The sequence below is a fragment of the Vigna unguiculata genome, chromosome 9 (assembly GCF_004118075.2).
Source record: "Vigna unguiculata cultivar IT97K-499-35 chromosome 9, ASM411807v1, whole genome shotgun sequence".
NCBI lineage: Eukaryota > Viridiplantae > Streptophyta > Magnoliopsida > Fabales > Fabaceae > Vigna > Vigna unguiculata.
In genome coordinates, this window is record NC_040287.1 from 26766777 (window position 1) to 26791020 (window position 24244).

Here is a 24244-nt window from a genome sequence, read left to right on the forward strand (position 1 = left end):
ATTCGAATGAATTTTTCTTTATGAAGAACAAATTTATAAATTTGTGTTGGTTATTTATTTTGATTTTCATAAATAAGTTATATTGGCTAACCAAATAATTGTTGACAGTTTTTAAGTTGTCTCAGATTGGGTGTCATTTACAATTTTGAATCATTTTGTTTTGTGTACTCACTTTAACTTTAATAAATCTTAACCATAAAAAATAAATATCAATATAAATATCTATATATTTATAATTCTATTAACTTAAATTTTTATTAATTATCATAGTTTATGAATTACTTAAATGATAAAATAAATTTTCAGTATTTGATAATGTATCAATTTAAAATATTTAATTGAATTATATTGATATAACTTTTTCATTTTAATTAATTTTGTAATTCATCTTGGTCTTAAATTTATTTGAAAAGATTTTTTTTATATTCTTTTTGTATTGTATCTTTTGTATATTTTTATTCATATTTTTTTAATGACATAATATATAGGTAGGTGTATATGGTATTTGACTACTATTAACTTTAGTACTATTAATATAATTATTAATATATATAGTATATATATATTATATACTAGAGATTACATATATTATATATTATATTATATGATTATTAATATAGTTAATATTCTAAAGTAACTATACTCATATATTAATTATTATTTGTTTATGTTATATTTTCTTTTAATTGTTTGTCCGTTTTCCAAAAAGAGCAATAATGAGAATACTGTTGTCAAATCCAATGATAATCGTTTCGTCTTTTCATGTGCCTTTTTTCTGCTATAAATCTCCATGTCCATTCCACCGCAACCATTAGTTGAAACAGATTCTCCATTCTTCCAACCCTCTTTCTACTATCATTGATTAAGTCCAAGTAAATGGAAAACAACTTCAATGAAGATGAAGTTATTAACAGAATGACTAGATACCAGTTCTCTATTATTCACCTTAAGGACAAGGTATGTTTTTTAAAATAGTTTCATTGATTTGTTGTTTTACAAAAACACTTCTCTTTATTTCTGTCACCATTTTCATATTAATATCAACCTTTTTCTTTCAACTAATCTATTTTTTTTTTGTTTAAAAATGTTAATATTTTGAGGTCGTTGGGTTCGTTGATCGTGCATTCGCCATTCTTTAGATCATGATCTTAAGCGCCAGTGGACTTTAACAGATGTTGAAGGCAATATACGTGTTGTGACTTATAACAAGAATTTAGAGAAACAATTGCTAATTGGAGGATGGCCTGATTTAAGGGACCTTTATGAACTACAAGATGGCCACATTATTTATTTTGGTTATGTCGGTCATTCTTGCTTCTAGATCACTATTTTTCCCAGTAAATGCAAACCTTTGTCTATTGAACGTTTTTTAAAAAGACTTGCGTCAGATGAACCCCTTTTCAGAGGACCCAAGTTTCATTTTTGCATATTTCTCAATCCATACCAATGCTAGGCTAGCCATTTGGTGAAATTCAATTATATTTGTTATTTATATTTATCTTTTTCTTTATTTATATTTATATTTCATATCTTTTATTATTTTGTAGCTTATATTTAATTTTATTATTTGATTAAATTTGTTAGCATTTGTCCGCTGATTTTGGCAATTATCTTCGTCAAGGAAGATTTAAAAACATTGTTCTTCATGGACCGCGCAAGATAGTGAAGTGCAAGCTACTGTTTAGAAATCATCCAAAGAAGTCTAACAAAATTGGAAGTGGTTGGAAGAAATTTTGTACTGCTGATGGATTTGATGCAACTATAGACCTGGTGTTTGAAGTTGACCAAATGAAAAACAATCAGGATGTCAAAGTGCTAACATATTGTATTAAAGTGAGACATATTATAGTCAAAAAATAATAATTTATTTTAGAGCTTATTTTGTTAATGTAGATAAAAAATGTATTAATAACACATTTGTTGTATTCAGAGAATACTTTTTGGTGTGTTTGATAGAATTATTGTATGATTGTTTTCTATCAAATTTGTTTCATTGATATAGTATCAACAAAGCCGTTTGAATTGAACTTTTTGTAATCCAACTATTGAAATTCCTCTGCCATTTATGTTGTGGTAGTCTGTAATCATATTTATCATACTTATGTCTCATATGTATAAAGGTATTTTGTTTTAAGATGTGGACATTATGATAATATGTACTCAGATTGACAATTCATCAAATTAAAATTGCTTAATGTTTGACCATAGAATATTTAACCAAGTTTCTATTAAGTTATCCTCTTCGGTGTATTGTATATAGTACTTGCATAAAAAATACATGTGTTGTTGTACCTACATAAAAAAGAAATGTGTTCTTATCTGCAAAAACAAAAAAACTATGAAAGAATTCCTATTTTTATCATTGTTTCTGATCTATTAACAGTCCACACTGCATGTTGTTTCCATTTTTAATGATTGTCTACTGATATAAACATTTTGTAGTCTTGCAACTGCTTTTTGTTACAATTACAAATATTTGTCTTTCCACAATAGTGATTAGAGGTACAATGCCAAAAAAAAAGTTTAACAAATACATTCATCAATATCGGAATAAAACAATATACACTTTTGCAGTCCTAGAGTCAACTTATTTTTGTTTTTGCTTCTTCTTCCACTATAACCTTTCAAAGTCTTCCAAGTTTTTTTTCTGACATGGATCAAAAGGATTGTAAAAATGCCAGGCTTAGAAGGAAGATGGTGCTACAAGGGAGGTTGCATGCAAGAAGTAATCAACATTCATGTAAGTTTCTAACATCACATTTCATTCATGTACTTTGAAAACTGCTTGAAAAAAGATGTATAATTTGTGTTCTAAATTCTTAAATCTTTACAAAGTCTTCATTTCTATGTCTATTTTTTTTTTGGTGTTGCAGATTACAAAGAAGAGATAGCAAGAAAAAAAAACTAAATATACCAACAATGGTTCTCAAAGTAGCAAAATATCAGGTTTCCTTTTTATAACTAACTTAAATTTATTTTTTCGATTGGAACTTCACAAGACAGATGCATAATGAAATATGTTTCCTTTTTTAATGACAAATAAAACAAGTCAATCTGAAAAATTACTGGACAATGCTATACAGAGGAAGCCATTACAACAGTTGAATCTTAATAACTCTTTTGTTTATAACTTAATTTTTTACAAATTCTTCTTATATCAATGAATGAAGTTTTTTTGTTTATTCTGTTACATTCACTTTTTTTACAATAATTATTTTACAGATGTATAGAAGAACTTGAACAACCTTCATAATATGAATGCAATATTTCAAACAATAATTGGTGAGTGATATTTGTTTTTGTTGTTCAATAATATGCCTCAAGTCTCATTTTAATAAATAATAACATCACATTCATTTCAATGCAGTGCCTGAAAACAATATATCATGTTCTTCCAATACTATATTTCACAATCAAATCAAAGACAGCTTAATCACTTCACATTCTGCAGCTTCTACTGTAACATACAACAATACTTTCAGTATATTTCTACATTCATCCTAAGTTTTTATATACCTATTTTTATTCCATGGAGAGTAAGATTTTAAAATTTATTTTTTTAGTCAGTACAATTGTTAACAATAACAGATAGATAAATAATGGACGAAATAATTACAATGGCGGTGCATTTAAGTAGGTTTTTATTGATATATACCAATCTTCATAATGATAATGATAATGCATGTAAGTAAATTGTTTTAATAATTCTTTTCCATAGGTGACACATTTGAAGTTGTAAATGATTCCTATTCTGTCTCTAAGAATAAGGTTGTCAAATATTCTTTTGAAGTCATACAATCACTTCAAAACATATTTTTTCTTGATGATGAAACAACAACAGAACAAAATGGTTCAGACACAACAAATGATTCTTTAGCAATAATAACACATGAAAGTAAAGTTAATGTCAAACTTAGTCATGTGAATAACTACATAATTTGAAGGATTAATTTAATGTGTGTCATTTGACTACAATTGAACCAGATACTACAAGTACAAACGAATTGTATTGCAAAGTGGAGTTGCAAGGTAAACGAACACCAATTGTACATAATTTGGCAGTAAATATATGCATTTCATGCTAATGCTTTTTAATGATGTTTAAAACTTCTCAATATTGGAAAACCTTGCTTGGAATGCCAATACTATAAAGCTCAACTTTGGTATGAAGAAAGAGCAGAAAAATGTAACACCTCAAAGGAAGTTCAATTCTCATTGTGTTACCAAAAGGGAAAAGTGGAACTTCCACTATTAAAAAAACCACCTAATCTGCTTCAACCTTTGTTAAATGGTGAAGATCATAGAAACATACTATTTTTACAGAATATAAGAATATACAACAACATGTTTTTATTTACTTCAATTGGTGGTAAGATAGATGCTTCAATGAACAATGGTCCTGCTCCACCACAATTTATTCTTAATGGAAAGAACTATCACCGTATTGGCAATTTATTGCCAGAAGATGGATCAAAGCCAAAGTTTGCACAATTGTACATATATGATACCAAAAATGAAATGAGTAACAAAATGAAGCATTTCAGGTTAGTTAACATGTGCTTTATCTTGCTTAAATCAAATATTTAAATACATTTGTTGACATCTATTCCGTTAATTATGTTTTAGGTCAAACTATAAGGAATTTGTTCTAGATGAATCATTGGTTGTTGATTTTATTAAAATGATTGACAATCATAATGTTCTGGCAAAATCTTTTAGAAGAGTTAGAGATTTGTCACTGCAAAATATGAAATCAGATTTCACCCTAAGATTATTTAGAGGCAGAAACAAATAGCTGCACTAATAATTGGTGATTTTGCAAATATGGATGTAGGCAAAGATATAATTGTCAAAAAATATTCTGGTGAATTGACAAGACTGCATGAAACTCACACTACTTTCATTCCACTGCAATATCCTATCATGTTTCCATATGGAGAAGATGATTATCAAGAAGATGTTCCAATAAGAGAATCTCATTCAAAAAGTAAATCAAGGGTCAGAGTTCAAATTTCCTTTGCGAGAATTTATTGCATTCAAAATACAACAAAGATCCATAGAATTTGGTAATATTTTCAATGCATGGCGATTGTTCCAACAGTTTTTGGTTGATTGCTATACAATTGTTGAAGCACAACGATTGTCTTTCATTAGAGCTAATCATAAGTTAATTCGTTGTGATATTCTTAATGAATTACAAGAGGTTCTTTAATTGGAAGACGTATTGTCTTGCATGCTTCATTCACTGGTGGTACCAGATACATGTTCAACAATTGTCAAGATGCTATGGCCATTTGTAAAAAATTTGGATATCCTGAATTGTTCATTACTATAACATGCAATGTCAATTGGAGTGAAATAAGAGAGTTTGTTTTGGCCAAAGGGTTACCCGCTTCAGACAAATTTGATATTGTATGTAGAGTCCTCAAAATGAAGTTTGATGAAATGATGACAGATTTTAAAAAGAAGGATTTCTTTGGAAAAACCACTACATGTATGTTCTGTATCAAATAATATACATTATATACATATTGATGAAATGAAATTCTTACAACTAATTTCATTCTTTTTTTTATATATCTAGGGATATACACAGTAGAATTCCAAAAAAGAGGATTACCTCATGCCCATATACTTTTGTGGTTGGATGGAGAAAGCAAATTGAAAAATCCAACTGATATTGATAAAGTAATATCAGCTGAATTGCCTAATGCGGATTTGTACCCCAAATTGGAAAACGTTGTTTCAAGTTACATGATCCATGAGCCATGCAGACCTGTAAGATATAATTCACCGTGCATGAAGGAAGTTAGATGTTCTAAATTTTATCCAAAAAATATCACATCTTCAACTTTAATTGATGAAGAAAAATATCCATGCTATAGAATACTTGATAATGGTAGATTTGTTGAGAAGAATGGAATTAAGCTTGACAATAGAAGTGATGTTCCTTACAATCCACCTCTTCTAATGAGTTATCAAGCTCATGTCAATACAGAGTATTGCAATAAGACCAATTCAATAAAGTATTTGTTCAAATATGTGAACAAAGATCCTGACAGAGCTACTTTTGAAATAAGCAACAACTCTGCAGAATTTGACAAATCAAGCATTATTGATGAGATTAAAAGGTATTACGATTGTAGGTATCTATCACCATTTGAAGCAGCCTGGCGAATATTTGCTTTTGACATACATCACAAATGACCTCCTATTCAGAGATTGACATTCCATCTTTGTGGCCAACAATCAACTTTGTTTAAAGATGATGGTGATATTAATGGGGTCGTCAACAAATATGAAAATGCTAATACAATGTTTCTAGCTTGGTTTGATGCTAACAAAATTTATATAGAAGGAAAAGAATTGACTTATTCTGAATTTCCAAGCAAATTTGTGTGGTTTGCTAAAGAAAAAGAATGGAAACCAAGGAAGAAAAGCTACAACATTGATAGACTTACTTATATTCCTCCTGGCTTTGGAGACCTTTATTATTTGAGGATATTATTGACCATTCAAAAATGTTGTATTGATTATGACAGCATAAAGACCATTGATGGTCAATTTTATGAAACCTACCAAGAAGCTTGCTATGCTTTGGGATTGTTGACTGACGACAAAGAATATATTGATGCAATCAAAAAGCAAGTGAATTTACTTTTGGCTATCAACTTAGAAGATTATTTGTTACTTTGTTGTCGATGAATACAATTTCTAAACCTGATGTAGTTTGGAATTCTACTTGGAGTGTCTTATGTGATGGAATTTTGTACCAAAAAAGAAAGGACATGAACTTACCAGGTATTATATATTGTTATTTCTTTAATTGAATACAAATATAATTTCTCATTGCATTAACTTTTTGATGCAGGTCTTCAAATTGAATATGCTGAATTACAGAAGATTTGTCTGCTTCAAATACAAGAAATGCTAATGTCAAATGGTAGATGTTTGAAAGTTATCCTTCATTACCTCAACTTGATATTTCAGATCTACATACATTCCAGAATAGATTTATTGTTGATGAGCAGCAATATAATAAAGAAGACATGGCCAAAGAACATGACATTTTGTTTAAAGCACTCAATGATGAACAAGTTCATGTATATGAGGATATCATGACAACAGTTCTTTCAAAAAAGGGAGGATTATTCTTTTTATATGGCTATGGTGGTACAAGAAAAACTTTTATGTGGAAGACATTGTTAGCTGCTCTAAGAAGCAAGGGCATGATTGTTTTGAACGTAACATCAAGTGGAGTTGCTTCTTTATTACTTCCTGGTGGAAAAACAACACACTCTACCTTCCGCATCCCACTGTTAATTAATGATGAATCAACATGCAACATAGCTCAAGGTAGTCTCTGTGATAAAATTTTGATGGCAACCAATCTGATTATTTGGGATGAAGCACCAATGATGAATAGAATGTGCTTTAAGGCATTTGATAGAACACTAAGAGATATTATGAAAAATGTTGATGATGCCAATAATGCCAAACGATTTGGTGGTAAAGCCGTTGTGTTGGGAGGTGACTTCAGGCAAATTTTACCTATTATCAAGAAAGGATCTAGGTTTGATATCATCAAATCAACAATCAACTATTCTGAGTTATGAAAGTGTTGTCAAGTGCTCAAACTCTCAAAGAACATGAGATTAAGTACTACAATAGATACTCAAACAACCAATGATATCAAAGAATTTGCTGATTGGATATTGAAGATTGGAGATGGAGACATGAATTTAAATGAGAATGGTGAGTTCATGGTCGAGATTCCAAAACAGCTGCTGATTACAAATACAAACTTACCTTTACTTTCATTGGTTGAATTTGTCTATCCTCAATTTGTGGTTAACATGATGAAGCCTGGTTATTTTGATGATGGAGCAATCTTGTGGCCAACAAATGATTCTATAGAGGAAGTAAATGAATTCATGTTATCTTTATTAGGTGGTGAAAAGGTAACTTATTTAAGTTCAGATACACCTTGCCAATCTGATGAATAAGATGAAGTTCAATCTGAATGGTTTACATCTGAATTTTTAAATGATATCAAATGTTCAGGGATACCAAATCATAAACTGAAGTTGAAAATAGGTGTGCCAATTATGCTCTTGAGAAATATTGATCAAGCGAAAGGTCTTTGCAATGTCACAAGATTGCAAGTTAACCATTTAGGCAAGAATGTAATCTCTACAATTGTAATTACTAGAAAAAACATTGGTGGCAGAATTTTTATACCAAGAATGGATTTAGTTTCATCTGATTCAAGGTTGCCTTCCAAATTTCAAAGAAGACAGTTTCCAATATCCTTATGCTTTGGAATGAAGATTAACAAAAGTCAAGGACAAACGCTTTCCAATATCCTTATGTTGCAATTTCTAGAGTAAAAACCAAAAGAGGATTGAAAATAGTTATACTGGATGAAGATGGAAATGTCACGAACGCAACTAAAAACGTTGTGTACAAAGAAATATTTGAAACTCTTTGACAAAGAAGAGATTATAGGTATGTAATTTATTATTTTTGATTTCGATTTTAACTTATTCGTTTGTATAAACATCGATTAACTTATTTATCTTTTTGCTTCTACTTCAATTGTTATCTTTCAAAGCATTGCATGTTCTATTATGGACTGGAGCAAAATCATTGTTTAAAATGCAAGGCTTACAAGGAAGACGTGTCTAAAACAAAGGTTGAATTCAAGAAGTACTAAACATTGATGTAAGTCTGTAACATCTCATTCTACAAATGTATTTTGAAAACAGCTTGAGCAAAGAGGTGTAATTTGGTAACACTTCTTTATAAAGTGTTCTTCTATATTAGTGAATTTTTTGTTGTTGCAGATAAAAAATAGACAACAGAACAAACAAATTCAACACAACAACAATGCTTCTGAAAGTACCAATATATCAGGTTTGATTAGACTTAACTAACTTGAAATTGATATTTTTTTACTATGTCTATGTTTTTAACCTAAACTTCATAATGATAAATTATTCAAATTGTTATACAGAGGCAGTCATTAACTGAGTTGGAGTTTAGTGAGTCTTCTATTTATATCCTGCACTTTTGAAGTCATACAACCATTTGAAAACAGGTTCCAAAACAACTAAAAACGTTGTGTACAAAGCAGTTTTTGAAGTTGTTTAACAAATAAGACATTATAGGTATGTAATTGATGATTTTTTATTCTTATTTTAACTTATTCATTTGTATAAACATAATTAACTTATTTATATCTTTGCTTCTTCATGAATTGTTATCATTGAATATAGCTTGAATAAAGAGGTGTAATTTGGTAACACTTCATTATAAAGTGCTCATCTGTATCAGTCATTTTTTTGTTGGTTGTTGCAGATAAAAAATAGACAAGAAAAGAAAAAAGGAAATAAAGCAACAATGCTTCTCAAAGCAACAACAATATGTTTTTTATTAGGTTCTTAATTGATTTATTTTATGCATCATACAATTGCCATTTTTTTAAAGACATCATATTTTCATCATATAGATTATTGGATAACACTCATTATTCATTGCCATTACAAAAAATATTACATCTACAAAAATCCCGTGCGTTGCACGGGTAGAAAAACTAGTATCCAACAATACTAAATACCAAATAATGTATAAATTAGAATTGAACATATAAAATCATGGAAAGTTTAAAGAAACTTGCTTTATTGTTGAAATATTAAAGACACTTTTGATAGCAACTTTACACATGAACCTTTCTTTTTCCGTATATTAGGATGACCCAGAGAACTAACTTGCGTCTTGACATATAGTGAATTAATATGCATAAATTCTACATTTAAAGCTTGCAACATAGTTAATTAATACTCAAGCCAATTCATGATAAAAATTATACTATTAAAGCAGTTTTTAAAATTTAAATAACATATTGTTTTAAACTTTCTTTGAATTTGATAAGCTCAGTACATCATCATCCATGAATAATTTGAAACCGTTCTACGAATTAGACATTGAAGCTGGCCATTGCCCTAATCAAAACAACATGGACTTGAAACATAATAAAATACAAAGTCGTAGTAAATTTTTTTATTATATTACATGTTGCTGGTTTGATCTTGACTTGAGTAAGAATAATCACAATGTTTTCTGAATTTTATTTTTCCTTCAACTTTTTCAAAAATATTTTACATTAATCATCCTATAACCAATTACACCACCATTGCATATTGGTAAGTTTTTAAAAGTCAAATATATAAAATTATCTCAATAATAACATAATTATTTTATATTACATTTACTAACCTCAAAAGTCCATCATATTAAGCACATTGCTGCTTACTTCTAATGTGTTCCACCAAACCAATTAGATCTTAATTTCATAACAAAATCATTACTTTGTTAAAAAATATAAAAAATATTCAATCCGACAAACATAATACTAGTACCAACCAATCAGCAAATCTATAAAAAAGTTCCTAGTAATTATTTCCTTGATACTTTGGAAATTAGGGATGACAATGAGGACAAAGTCCATTTAGGCTCGTCCCATATTTGGCCTACAAAATACAGGTTGGATTGACCCATCCCACATTAAAAATATGGATGGAAAATACCAGCTCGTCCTGCATCGACATTGGCCTGCGGGATAGCCCATTTTTCTTGAGTAATTACATGTTTTTATTTTAGTTTGCAAATAAATATTGCATACATGAATTTATGGCAAAATTTAACTGCCAATCTCACACATCTGTGACATAATGAATGAAATGTTAACTAGTAAACAAATTACATGTGTAGCTTCAAAAAATATGCAAAAAGTATGTATTAAGTTACATGTGCAAAAAAGGTTATGCGGGCCAATGGGCCAGCCTGCCCGTCCCGTCTTAGGTCTGCACGGGCTACGGGTTATGCGGGTTGGGCTTATGTGGGTCAGCGAACTCAAAATGTCAGTCCACCCCGCACTTTTCATTGTGGGCCTACGAGTTAGCCCCTTGCGCCCAAGAATGGACCATAGGTTTGACAGGGGAGCCACGACTCCCCCAACGAACTTTAGTTTTTATTTTTTATATATTATTTTTTTATTTATATTAATCCCAACGATTTTTTTATTTTATTTTCTATATATTTAAAAATATATATTTATATATTATTACTTTATTTTTATTAATTTAGTTTGAAAAAGGTTTTTAAAATATAAAAATCACGTTTTCACTTTCTATTATAATTTCTTATACTTCTTTATTTGGTTTCTCTCTCTTCCGTGCCTCCATCTCTTTCTCTCCTCTTATTTCCATCTCAATTTTCACCATCAATTCTTTATTATTTCCAAAATCAAATTGCACTACGACAACATTGAGGAGTTAAGGAACATTTTAGACCAATTAATTTCTTCTTTTCAGTAAGTTCATTTTTTACCATTTTTTTCTTAAGCAATATGTTTTCCTTTTGTATGTGACTTTTCTACACTCTAGGCATATCTCTAACTGTTAGAGATCATAAAATCATGCTCTAATTGTTGATCAACCTCTTCTTTGTGTAGATAGAGCTATTTTAGGCTTTGAAGTTGTGTAAGGGAAGAGCAAGATTAGGAATCTACTATAAGGTAAGGGAAGCTAATCATTTAGAAGTTATTAGTTTTCTTAAAATATTTAGTATTGCTTTTAAGATTTAATTTGGGGTATTCATAATTTTATCTTTTTGTAAATAGGTGAGAGGTGACAAATTTATATTAGAAAAATTATGGTAAATAGTAAAAGAGTTGATTCTTTTTTCAAGAGGAAGGCTTGTGATGAAGATGAAAAAAATGCATCTACGTCATTTAAAATTAAGAAACTTCAAGAGAATCCAAAAATTGAAGAAAATGAAAAACAACTCTCTAAGGTTCCTAAAGTTACATATAATGAATTTGAAAATGCTTTAGAACGTGATCCCGAGAAGTGTTTTCAAATTTGGCAATACCCACCAAATTAAATTGATGAGGTACGAAAGGCTTATCTAAAATGGAGTCCATATCAAAGGCATCTAGAAAATTATCCGTTGTCTAGTAAAGATGATCATCCAAGAAGATTTCAGTACACATGGTTTAGCATATTTCCTTCATGGTTAGAGTATTTACTATTAAAAGATGTAGCATATTGCTTATCGTGCTATCTTTTTAGTAAAAATTCAAGCGGACGACCTGACTCAGATGTTTTCATTGTTATAGGTAATTGAGTTGATTTTTATTGAATTCTAATTGGCAATGAGTTGATTGTCACCAACATGTTTTAACTTTTTGAGTGTGTTTTTTTATAGGTTTTTAAAGTTGAAGGAAAGGTAATAATGGAAAAAATTGTGCTTTCCTTAAACACATAGGGAAGGATCCTTGTTCACCACACAATATTGCAGTGTCTGCTTGTCAAGACTTGTTAAATCAAAATTGGCACATTAGGAATGTTTTGGAAGTGCAAAACTCATATCAAATTATGAAGTATCGGTTATGTCTCAAGACTTCAATTGACACGGTTCATTTCTTATCACTTCAAGCTTGTGCTTTTAGAGGTCATGATGAAAGTACTGAATTGAGGAACAAAGGTAATTTTCTTGAGATGATAAAAATCATAGCATCATACAATGATGAAGTTGCAAAATTTGTGTTGGAAAATGCTCCATACAATTCCAAATATACTTCACATAAAATTCAAAAGAAGTTATTGAATATTTTTTCTAATAAAGTGAAAAATCATATTCCTGAGGAAATTGGGGATTCCAAGTTTTGTATAGTTGTCGATGAAGCTCGTGATGAATAAAAAAAGAGCAAATGGCTTTTGTTTTGAGATTCGTTGATAAAAATGGTTTTATTCAAGAGCGATTTTTTGATATTGTGCATGTTAAAGACACTACAACATTAACTTTGAAGAATGAATTGTGTTGTACTATCTTGACATAATCTTAATGTTTCTAATATTCGTGGTCAAGGGTATGATGGTGCTAGCAATATGAGAGGAGAATGGAATGGATTACAAGCATTATTTTTGAATGATTGTCCTTATGCATATTATGTTCATTGTTTTGCTCATCGGTTACAACTTGCCTTGGTTGCTGCATCAAGAGAAGTTATTCCAATTCATCAATTCTTTTCAAAATTGACTTTTATTGTCAATATTTTTTGCTCTTCAAGTAAACGTCATGATGAGTTACAAGTTGCCAAGTTAGATGAAATTGCATATTTTTTAGAAATTGATGAGCTTGAAAATGGTAAAGGGGAAAATCAAATTGTTAATGGATCTACTTATTCACAATGTGGTGATGCTGATAATGCTTACAAAAGCTTGACCTTATTTGAGTTTATACTGATCTTGTATTTGATGAGAGAAATTATGGGGATAACAGATGTTCTTTGTTAAGCATTACAACAACAATCTCAAGATATAGTTAATGTTGTGCGTCTAGTTTGTTCTACAAAAGGACTTACTCAAAACTTGAGAAAAAATGGTTGGGATAAGTTATTAAAAAATGTGACTTCTTTTTGTGAAAAACATGACATTGATGGGCCTAATTTTGGGCCTTCTTATATAGCAAGGCAAGGATGCCCTTGTCACCAAAAATATCATATTACAGCGGAGCATTATTTGAGAGTTGAAAAATTCTTTGTTACCATTGATAAGCAATTACAAAAGTTAAATTGTAGAATTAATGACCTAGCAATGAAGTTATTAATTTTAAGATCTGCTTTGGATCCTAAGGATGCTTATAAAGCTTTTAATATTGATAAAATTTGCACTCTTGTAGACAAATATTATCCCATGGATTTCAATGAGCAAGAGAAGATTAATTTGAATTTTCAACATCAACATTTCATTATTGATGCTTGTTATTCTCGCGGAAACAAATAAGAGATGTTAAAAACACAAATGTCACCTTACCTCAATCCTCAATCTCGCGAGTTGGCTCCTCCTCGGTCTGCATATGCCATCTGTCGATGTACACGGTCTGGACCCTTGAGGGGTTACCTACGGAGAGGGCTCCAACGATCAAGTCAGCAAAAAGATTCTCAAAAAGTCAAAGCTCTTGATTAAGGGATTAATGAAAGCATACCTTTAATTACTGGGGTCCACGTGTATTTATAGAGTTTTTAATTATGTTTGCCCCTCTTTTGGGTTGGGTCATTGCTTGGGTCCTAGATGGGCTTGGGCTTGGGACTTGGGCCTAGCCCACACCCTTAGTTAATGTTTGTTGGTACCAAGGGCCTTGTTTGTAATGTTCTAAGTGTGGAGTGGTCAACAGATGTCGTCTTTTTTTCTGAAGTAGGTGGCCTAAACCGCTTTCGCTTGTCCAATTACTCACTTGATGATTTTGCTTGCGGGGTTATGTGTAGGCGGGCTTGGCCGTGCGGTTTTATTAGTCCGCCTAGGTGCAGTACACCAGTTCCCCAATCTTTGTCGGTGGAGGCATAGCGGTAAAGGATTTGGAAGTAAGAGTAGTTTTTTTGGTCCGCCTAGGTGCAGTACACCAGTCCCTCAGCCTTTAAGTGTGATGAACAGTGTGAAAGCTAAACTTTTAAGAGGTGGTAGCAAGTGAAAGGGTGATAGATGTCAGAGGTCTAATCAGGGGGTGTCGTCGTTTGGGGTGTTGTGACATTTCACATTTTGTTGTGATGCTTCGTCTAATCATTATTTCTGGCGGGAAAAGTTGAAACTTTTGAGAAGCTGGTTATAAATACGAATACGGGGGAGAAAAAAATTACTTTGGTTCATTTGCAAGAAATTTGGGGGGAGCTATCTGTCTGCGTGAGATCTTGTCTGATATGTTCCTTGTATTTACCGTCTACTTGTTGTTTAAAAAGAAAAGGTATGTCTAGTATTAGTGATAGTGTTTCTTTGTTGAGCCCGGGTAGTGGGAGTGACCGGTCAAGGGAGGATGGAAGTAGTCAATCTACAAGTTGTGAAAGGGGTCAGTTTGGTGGTGAGGGTAGAATTCCTACGGAGGCGACGACCGAAGTTAGGGAAGACCCACTAGAAGAGTTGGCGGAGAGCAACTGGCTGGTGAAGGCAAGATACGAGTGGGTGGCCGAGGACGTGCAGACACAATACTCTTTGTTCTGATGGTCGTGGTTGTTGAAGTCGTGCCTAAATTGCATTCCTATATTTGAAAGGGGAGCCTGAAAGGATATCGTGGCCTTGGAGAGGGTCAATGTTGTTGACTATGTATGTCACCGTCAAGAAGGGGCTACTGAGGAATTTTTCTACGTGTACATCTGTCACTTTTCGTAGTTGTACATTAGGCTGCCTTTTGACGACTTCACTATGGGGGTGCTGCGATTGTTTAATGTTGCTCTTACTCAACTGCATTCGAATAGTTGGGCATATCTGCAGGCGTTCCGGGTGCTGTGTAAAGCTTTGTATTTACAACCTTCTCCACACTCTTTCCTTTATTTCTTCGATACTCAGCCAAGGAGGCCAACAACTTGCTATCACTCATAAATCGACCAAGGATAAATAGATTGGACGCGTTTACACAGTCCTTTAAACACTTTAAGGATGGGTTCTTCAAGGTGGCAGTGAAGCAGGCAGGGCGTTCACATTTTTATATTGATGACAGGAGGACTATGTTCCCATTTTACTGGACCAACAATCCTTGGCGATATAAGGGTATGATGATGGAGGAGTTGTCAAGGGCGGCCAGGGAGGTGGTAGATGTCATGATGCAGTTTAATGATAAGATGCCCACTAAGGGCTTAGTTAGGGTTTATGATTCGATTCATCCAATTTTTGATATAAAAGGTATCTTTTTGTATTTTTAAGTGTTATAGTGTGTTTGAGTTAACTAATCGGCATTCATTATTGCTTATAGGTCATATGGCACAGATGGGGAAGAAGAATTTGAATCCTTTTCAAGCTCTCCGTAAGGAGAAGGCGACAAGGTTGAAGGCTGCTGGGAGCACTGAAGTTCCCAACTTGTAAGAGCCTCTCGTGGAAGTCCATGTGCATGGGGGCTCTTAGAGGAAAGCTGGGTTGCCGGCCAGGCTTGGTAGGAGGATGTGAAGAAGGTTAGGGTCGCTTTGTTGGGGTCGGGATCTTCATCTGGTGAGAATGGACCGAAGGCTGGACTCATCGAGTTACTGGAGACCATTGTTCGTCGTGACATTGAAATCAACTTATCTGAGACTATAGTTAACTCGATTGACATCATGGAACTGAACGCACTAGTGAAGGCTGTGGTGGAGTTTAGTAACATGACATTGATATTGGGCGTAGGGTGGGGTCTTTGTACCAGAGGAAATTGAAGGAGGGTAGTCAGGTCAGAATAGAGGAATTGACGGAGGAATTGAAGATCCAGGCAAACAAGCATGCAGAGGAGAAAGCTGTTTGGAAGAAGGCAAGGGAGGAGTGGCTGGACGAGAAAAAGAGGTTAGGGACATGGAAGGTACGATGCCTTGATTCGGAGAACAAGCTAAAAGGAATGATAGAGGAGCTTGAGGCTGAGTATGATGAGGTGAAGGAGAAAAATGGTGGATTGGAGTTGGAACTGGAGGATCTCAAGGGTTGTATTATAAATGGTTTTCAGAAGTGTCTACGACAGGCTGCCTTCTTTTACAAGGATATTGATGTATCGGATAGTAGATTCGACGTCAACTAAGATGTTGTTGATGGTGAGTTAGTAAATGAGGCTGGAAGCAATCCTGAAGAAGAGGCTGAGAAGGTGGTGGAGGGGCCAGTTGCAAACGTTGACGATGTTGTGCCGGTGGAGGATGCTGATGAGGAAGCAGCTTAAGACTTATGTTTTATGACTCTTATTTGATTTTAAGCCTAAGTCTGTAATAATCCGTACATTGCTTTAGTTTTTTTTACATGTTTACATGTCGTACATTGTTCTATCTTCCTGTGAATATGGATAACGTTTGTGGTATATTTGTTGTTTGCGTGATTCCGATAGTTTATATCGTAGGAGCGCATTTACTTTAACGATGAGGGTGTGAACATGGTGCAATGTGATTTGATGTTGAGATCGCTTATTTTGTATTGTGATAAACATGTGGAATGTGCACATGAAGTGTTATAATGGTTGTAGTATTCATTCTAGGTAGCTTACTTGTGGTAAGGGTGGGAAGTTAAACAAATAAAACTAAATAACGGGTGTTCGACCCAAGTCGCTTACTTGTGTTAAGGGTGGGGAACTTAAACAATTAAGATTAAATAACGGGTGTTCGACCCAAGCCTCTTACTTGTGGTAAGGGTGGGGAACTTGAACAATTAAGATTAAATAACGAGTGTTCGACCCAGGCCTCTTACTTGTGGTAAGGGTGGGGAACTTAAACAATTAAGATTAGGTAAAGGGTGTTCGACCTAGGCTGCTTACTTGTGGTAAGGGTGGGGAACTTAAACAAATAGAACGAGGTAAATGGTGTTTGACCCAAGCCGCTTACTTGTGGTAAGTGTGGGGAACTTTAAACGATTAGAATTAAATAACGGGTGTTCGACCCAGGCCGCTTACTTGTGGTAAGGATGGGGAACTTAAACAAATAGAACTAGGTAAAGGGTGTTCGACCCATGCCGCTTATTTGTGGTAAGGGTGGAGAACTTAAACGATTAAAATTAAATAACGGGTGTTCGACCCAGGCCGCTTACTGTGGTAAGGGTGGGGAACTTGAGCAGTGAAGATTAAATAACGAGTTAGTATATGGTAAAGAAACCCTTTGTTTTATTCATGAATTTTGGGGTGCCTCGTTAAAAACTCCCTGGCCAAAACCCTCCTTGGGGAAAAATGTCAGGTGAGGAAAAATAGTACACCCAAGGTTACAAGTGTTCGGTACAACACGTTAACTAAAATAGAATTTTAAGTGAGATACATTCCACGTATTCGGTATCTCTTCTCTTGTAAGTTGGTCAAGCTTGTAAGTGTCTCCTTCTGCATCATCACGTATTCGATATGTTCCATCCCAATTGGCAGAAAATTTTCCATCCTTTTTTCTTGCACTACTGGCCATTCTCCAGACTAGGTCTCCTTTCACAAATGATCGTGGGCATAAGTTTGCGTTATATCTCCTGGTTGCCCTTTGTTTGATTGTCATGTTATAGATTTGTGCTTTGTCTCTTAATTCAGACAATAGGTCGAGGTGGGTACACATATTCTGGTGGTTCTGGTATGAATCGTATACTTGTCGGCGTAGAGATGGTGCGCCAATCTCAACCGGTATCATGGCTTTCGCGCCGTATACTAAGCTGAAGGGGGATTCGTTTGTAGTGAACTGGGGGGTGCATCCCCACAATACTTCAAATAAATCTTCTGGTCATCGACCCTTGGCGCCATCTAATCGTTTTCGCAATTCTACTACTATGACTTTGTTGACAATTTCAGCTTGGCCATTGGTTTGCGGATGTTCTACAGAGCTGGTGATATGTTTAATGCCGAGACCGGTGTAGAATTTAACAAGCTCCTTGTCTATGAATTTTCGGTCATTGTCGGTTATGATGGTGTGCGACACGCCATAGCGGCATATGATATCTTTCCAGACGAACTGCTGAACCTGTTGAGTTGTGATAGTGGCTAAAGGTTTAGCTTCTATCCATTTGGTGAAGTAGTTGATGCTTACTATGAGGAATTTCACTTGCCCTTTTCCTGGGGTGAAGGGGCCGAGGATGTCCATTCCCCATTTCGCAAAAGGCCACGGGGAAAGTATGGCATGGAGTTGTTCTTGTTTCTGATGGATGAGGTTACCATGCTTCTGACATGGTATACATTTTTTGACAAAGGTGTGGCAATCCGCCTCTATAGTTGGCTAGAAGTAGCCGGCTCTGAGTATTCTGGTGGTCATGGTTCGTGCATCGGAGTGATATCTGCATATGCCTTCATGGAGCTCCTTCATTACGTATTGGGCTTATTCTGTTATAACACATTTGAGCAATGGCTAGCCATATTCGCGCTTGTATAAGTCATCACCTATCATTATATACCTTGCGGCTTTAGCCAGCCAACCCTTGTCAGTATTGGGTGGGGGGTTACCAGTTTTGAGGTATTGGATGTATGGAGTTGTCTAATTTTCAATGTAGTACAGGTTAAGGCAAATGTTTGTTATAGATGGTGCGGATAATTTTTGTTGTAGAAGGGACCTATGCTTACTCTTTAGCTTAGTGCTTGCTAGTTTAGATAGGATATCCGCCCTGACATTTTCACTTCTTGGGATGTGCTGGACGCATACACGATTGAAAGCAGATTGGATGACATTACTGACCAGATGATAATATTGTAGGAGAATGGCGTCTTTGATTTGGAATTTGATGTTGAGATGGCCCACAGTAAGCTTGGAATCGGTCTTGCATGTGAGTCTTTTGACCCTGACTTCGCATACGAGAGATAAGCCGACTAGGATGGCTTTGTATTCGGCTTGATTATTGGAAGTTTTAAAGGCGAAGTGGAGAGATTTTTCAATGAGGATATCATTGGGGCCTTCCAAGACGATGTCGGCGCCTGCACCTTTTGGATTCGAGGAACTGTCTACATAAAGCGTCCATTGGTCTTCCTCAAGTGTGTGTTTAAAGTCGTTGATGAAGTCAAGCAGGCATTGGGCTTTGATGGGGCCGTGTGGTTCGTAACGAATATTGAATTCAGAGAGTTCCACGACCCAGGATGACATTCGGCTAGCAAGGTCAGGCTTTTGAAGTATTTTTTGGATGGGGTAGTCGGTTTTGACGATGATGTTGTGGTTTTGGAAGTAAAGGCGTAGGCGTCTTACTGCATGTACTAAGGATAATGCTAGCTTTTCCATCATTTGGTACTTGGTTTCCGGATCGTGCAAAGTTTGGCTAATGAAGTACACAGGGTGTTGGACGCTAGTGATTTATTAGACCAGCGCTGCACTTAAAGTGTGATCTGTTGCGGTGATGTAGACAAGGAAGGGTTAGTGGATATCCAGCTTGTGGAGGATAGGTGGAGATGTAAGGGTGGTTTTGAGGTTTTGGAAAACTTGCCCGCATTCGTCGTTCCAAGAGAACTTTGCGAATTTTTTGAGTAGTTGGATGATGGGTTGGGTTGTTCGACTAGTTTTGGTAAGAATCTGGAGATGGCAGTTAAGCGGCCTATCAGGTGCTGGACTTCTTTGATATTGTTGTGGCTTCGCATTTCGATGATAGCAGTACTGTGTTAGCATGAAGCCTAAGAATTTGCCACGATCGACGCCGAAGACACACTTTTCAGGGTTGAGTTTGAGGTTGTATTGTCGTAGTGCAGAGAATACTGTGGATAAGTCTTGTGCATGATGTTGGTGGCTTGGGGATTCGACAACCATGTCATGAACGTACACTTCGACACACTTTCCCATTAGGTGGCTGAATACTTTGTCCATCAATCTTTGGTAAGTCGCTCATGCATTTTTTAGGCCGAAAAGCATATCCTTGTAAAAATAATTGGCATCGTCGGTGATGAAAGCAGTTTTGTTCATATCGTTTGTGGCCATTGGAATCTGGTTGTACCCGGAGTATGCATCTAAGAAACTGAGGATTTTGTTGTCGGCTGCACCGTCAACTAGCCGGTCAATGCTGGGTAAGGGATAGGCGTCTCTAGGGTAGGCCTTATTGAGGTCTATATAGTCAACGCACATTCGCCATTTGCCATTTACTTTCTTGACCAGAACCACGTTGGGTAGCCACATGGTGTAGTGGGCTTCCTCGATGAAGCCAGCGTTAAGTAATTTTTCGGCTTCTACTTTTGTTGTTAGTCGATGTTATTCTCCAAGCTTATGTTTCTTCTGGGAGACATATTTGGCTTCTTTATAGATGGAGAGCTTGTGGACCACGACCTGAAGGTCGATGCCAGGTAAATATGTGGCTAACCAAGCAAAGAGGTCGGTGTTGGCGATAAGGGTGGGTGTCAAGATATCGTGTTGTTCTTGTTGGAGGTCAGAACCCAGTTTGAGAGTACGACCATTAGGGAGCTCCAAGCTTAAAGTGTCGTCAACTGGCTCAATTCGTGTGTTGCGTCCTACTCTGGGGTCTAGGTCATCGCCAAATAAAGTTATGTCAGAGTCGGGTGGGCGTTCAATGTTGTTTGTTTACAGGATTGGTAGTTGAGGACGTAGGCTTGCCATATAGCACTCTCGTGCGAGTCGTTGGTCGTCGTGAATGGTAAGGATATCACCAGATGGGGAGGGGAATTTCATGGCTAGGTGGGGCGTGGAGACGACAACGCCTAAGGTGTTGAGGGATGGTCGGCCAAGGAGGACATTGTATGAGATGGGTGCGTCTACGACAAGGAACCGAATGTGGATTGTTTTAGTTTGAGTTCCTTCCCCAAAAATAATGTGTAGGTCTATATACCCACGGGTGGAGACCTTCTCTTTGGAAAATCCGTAGATAGGTTCATCATAGGGGACCATGGCAGTGGGGGGAAGTTGGAGTTTCTGGTAGGTTGTCCAGTAGAGGATGTCAATTGAACTACCTTGGTCGATAAGGACCTTTTTTACCGCGTAGTTCTCGAGCTCTACAGTGATGACCATGGGGTCATCTTGTTGGTGGTCGACGCCGTGGAAATCATCGTCCGTAAAGGTAATGAGAGGCATGCAGCGTCTGTGGTGAGAGTGGGTTATGGGGTTAATGGATTGCAGGTGACAAAGGTGTTTCTTTCTAGTTGAGGAGGTGGATATGCCGTTGGCAAAGCCTTTGGAGATGGTGTTGATTGTGCCGCGTAGGGGAGGATTGACTGGGTTGAAGTCAATACGGACGGGTTGTGGTTCCTGGCGGTTGGGTTGTGTGGTATGATGATCGTGGCGAGTATTACGTGGAGGATATCGGTTATCGGTTCGTGATAGATGCGGGTGTCTGTCTTTGCGGAGAAAACGGCGAAAGTGGCCGGCGCGAACCAATTCTTCAATTTTTTTCTTGGAGCGCTTTGCATACGTCTGTAGTGTGGCCGTTATTTCTGTGGTATCAGCAGTATTTGGTCATGTCGGCAATGGAGGGGTTGGAAGTTTTGCGAGGTGGTGGGATGAGGTCGGCATGAAGTGCTTCGTCAAGAAGCCAAGATCTGGGGACATTAGCGGGGCATATCTGGTGAAACGTGGTTGTCTAGGCTCTCTAGGCCTAGAGTCAGGTCGTGAGGGTGGTTTATCACGGACGGTGGTTGAGGGGGTGTAATCATTGTAGAACTTGGTGTGGAGGTTCTGCATCTCTTCCATGCGGATGTAGTTCACGACACGGAGCTTGAGCTCGTGCATGGAGGCGGGGGGGAGGGGTGGAGATAGTCGTTGTTAGCGAACGATCCTAGTTTGAGGGTAAGAGTCATACACTGCAAGATCATTTCTTGATTGAGGTTGGGTGTGCGGAGAGCGGATTTGTTGAAGTGGTCGATGAAAGCACGCAACCTCTCGTCTTGTTTTTGTTTGACGCTGAAAAGGGATAGGGTTGTGGTTTGATGTGGGCGGCTGCCAGCAAAGTGGGTAGTTAACATGTGGGAGAAGGTGTCAAAATAGTCGATGGAGTATGGGGGAAGGGTAGTGAACCATTCAAGGGCAGGACCATCGAGGATGGTGGGAAAAGCTTTACAGAAGATGACATCGTGGGATGTATAGAGGGCGACATGGGTTATGTATATTTTGAGGTGCTCGTCGGGGTCGATTTCTCCCGTATAGCGATCCACTGTGAAGGGTTCCCATTGGACAGGGAGAGGTGTGTTGGTGATGGCGTCAGTGAAAGGGTGGTGACGCTTGGTGGTTGGGGTGGCAACGGGTGTGGTGGAATGGGATGGTGGACGAGGGTAGGGAAGGTAGTGGTGAAGTTATGAGGTGGGATATGGGTGGTGGGAAGGGTGGCAGCAGGGGTGGGTGTTGCCTGGGCGCTTCCATCTCGTCAGCACTACACTATCTCATGTCAGCGAGCTCTTGTTGCATCTTGGCTTGGCCTTCAAGGATGGCGGCCAAGTCCGAGGTGACGTTAGCAAGCGCAGTAGGACCTGCTTCAAGTTGTTTCGTGACTCCAACTCTGCTACGAGTAGAAACCATTGTTGACAGTATGTGGATTGCTCGGTAAGGTGTTACTTCGTGCCCCACGGTGGGCGCCAATTTTTCCTGCGGAAACAAATAAGAGATGTTAAGGACACAAATATCACCTTACCTCAATCCTTAATCTCTTGAGGTGGCTCCTCCTCGGTCTGCATATGCCATCTGTCGATGTACATGGTCTGGACCCTTGAGGGGTTACTTGTGGAGATGACTCTGACGATCAAGTCAACGAAAGGATTCTCAGAAAGTCAAAGCTCTTGATTAAGGGATTAATGAAAGCGTATCTTTAATTACTGGATCCACGTGTATTTATAGAGTTATTAATTATGTCTGCCCCTCTTGTGGGTTGGGCGATTGCTTGGGTCCTAGATGGGCTTGGGCCTGGCCAGGCCCTTAGTTAATGTTTGTTGATACTAGGGGTCTTGTATGTAATGTTCTAAGTGTGGAGTGGTCAACAAATGTCGTCTTGTTTTCTGAAGTAGGCGGCCTAGGCCGCTTCCGCTTGTTCGGTTACTCACTTGATGATTTCGCTTGCGGGGTTATGTGTAGGCGGACTTAGCCGTGTAGTTTTGTTAGTCCGCCTAGGTGTAGTACACTCGTCAAGATTCAAATTTGAAGAATTTATCAACAATGCAAGAGTTATGTACATGTTTGGCAACAACAAAAAAGTTTGAAGTTTACTACTTGATTAATAGATTACTTCTTCTTATCATGACTCTTCCAGTTTCTACAACTACAACTGAAAGATCTTTTTCTGCAATGAAAATAATCAAGAACAGGTTGAGAAATAAGATGGAGGCTGAATTTTTAACAAGCACTATGATAATCTATATTGAAAGGGATATTGCGACTAGCTTCGATTCTAATTCAATTATTGAAGATTTTAAGTCATTGAAAGAGTGTAGAGGAACACTTTGACTAAAGGTAACTTTTGTTTTTTTTAATATATTAGTGTTGATGATAAACTTATGTTACTCTTTCATATATATTATTGTCATATTGTTTGGATTCTATTGTCATGAGTTGTGGCTCTAATAAACAGTAATTTAAAAGGATATTCGCATACTCTATATTCAGCGGCGAAGCATCATAGAAGCGGGGAGGGGCCTTGGCCTTCCCAAATATTTTTTATTTTTTTCAAAATTATTTATCTATTTTTGAAATTTTTAAAAATTTTGAAATTTGTATAATTATAGATAGTATATTTTAGAAATTGATGGAAATTAAATTGTGTCTTATTGTTTATTTTATAAAACACAACATTTAATGTTAATAAATAATAAAACATAAAATAAAATA

The 24244-nt window shown here is 36.0% G+C and overlaps 1 pseudogene; it reads left to right on the plus strand.

The window, feature by feature from the left end:
- Window positions 1–11715: 11715 nt before the first annotated feature.
- On the plus strand, window positions 11716–23863 carry LOC114163614 (annotated as a pseudogene).
- Window positions 23864–24244: the final 381 nt, after the last annotated feature.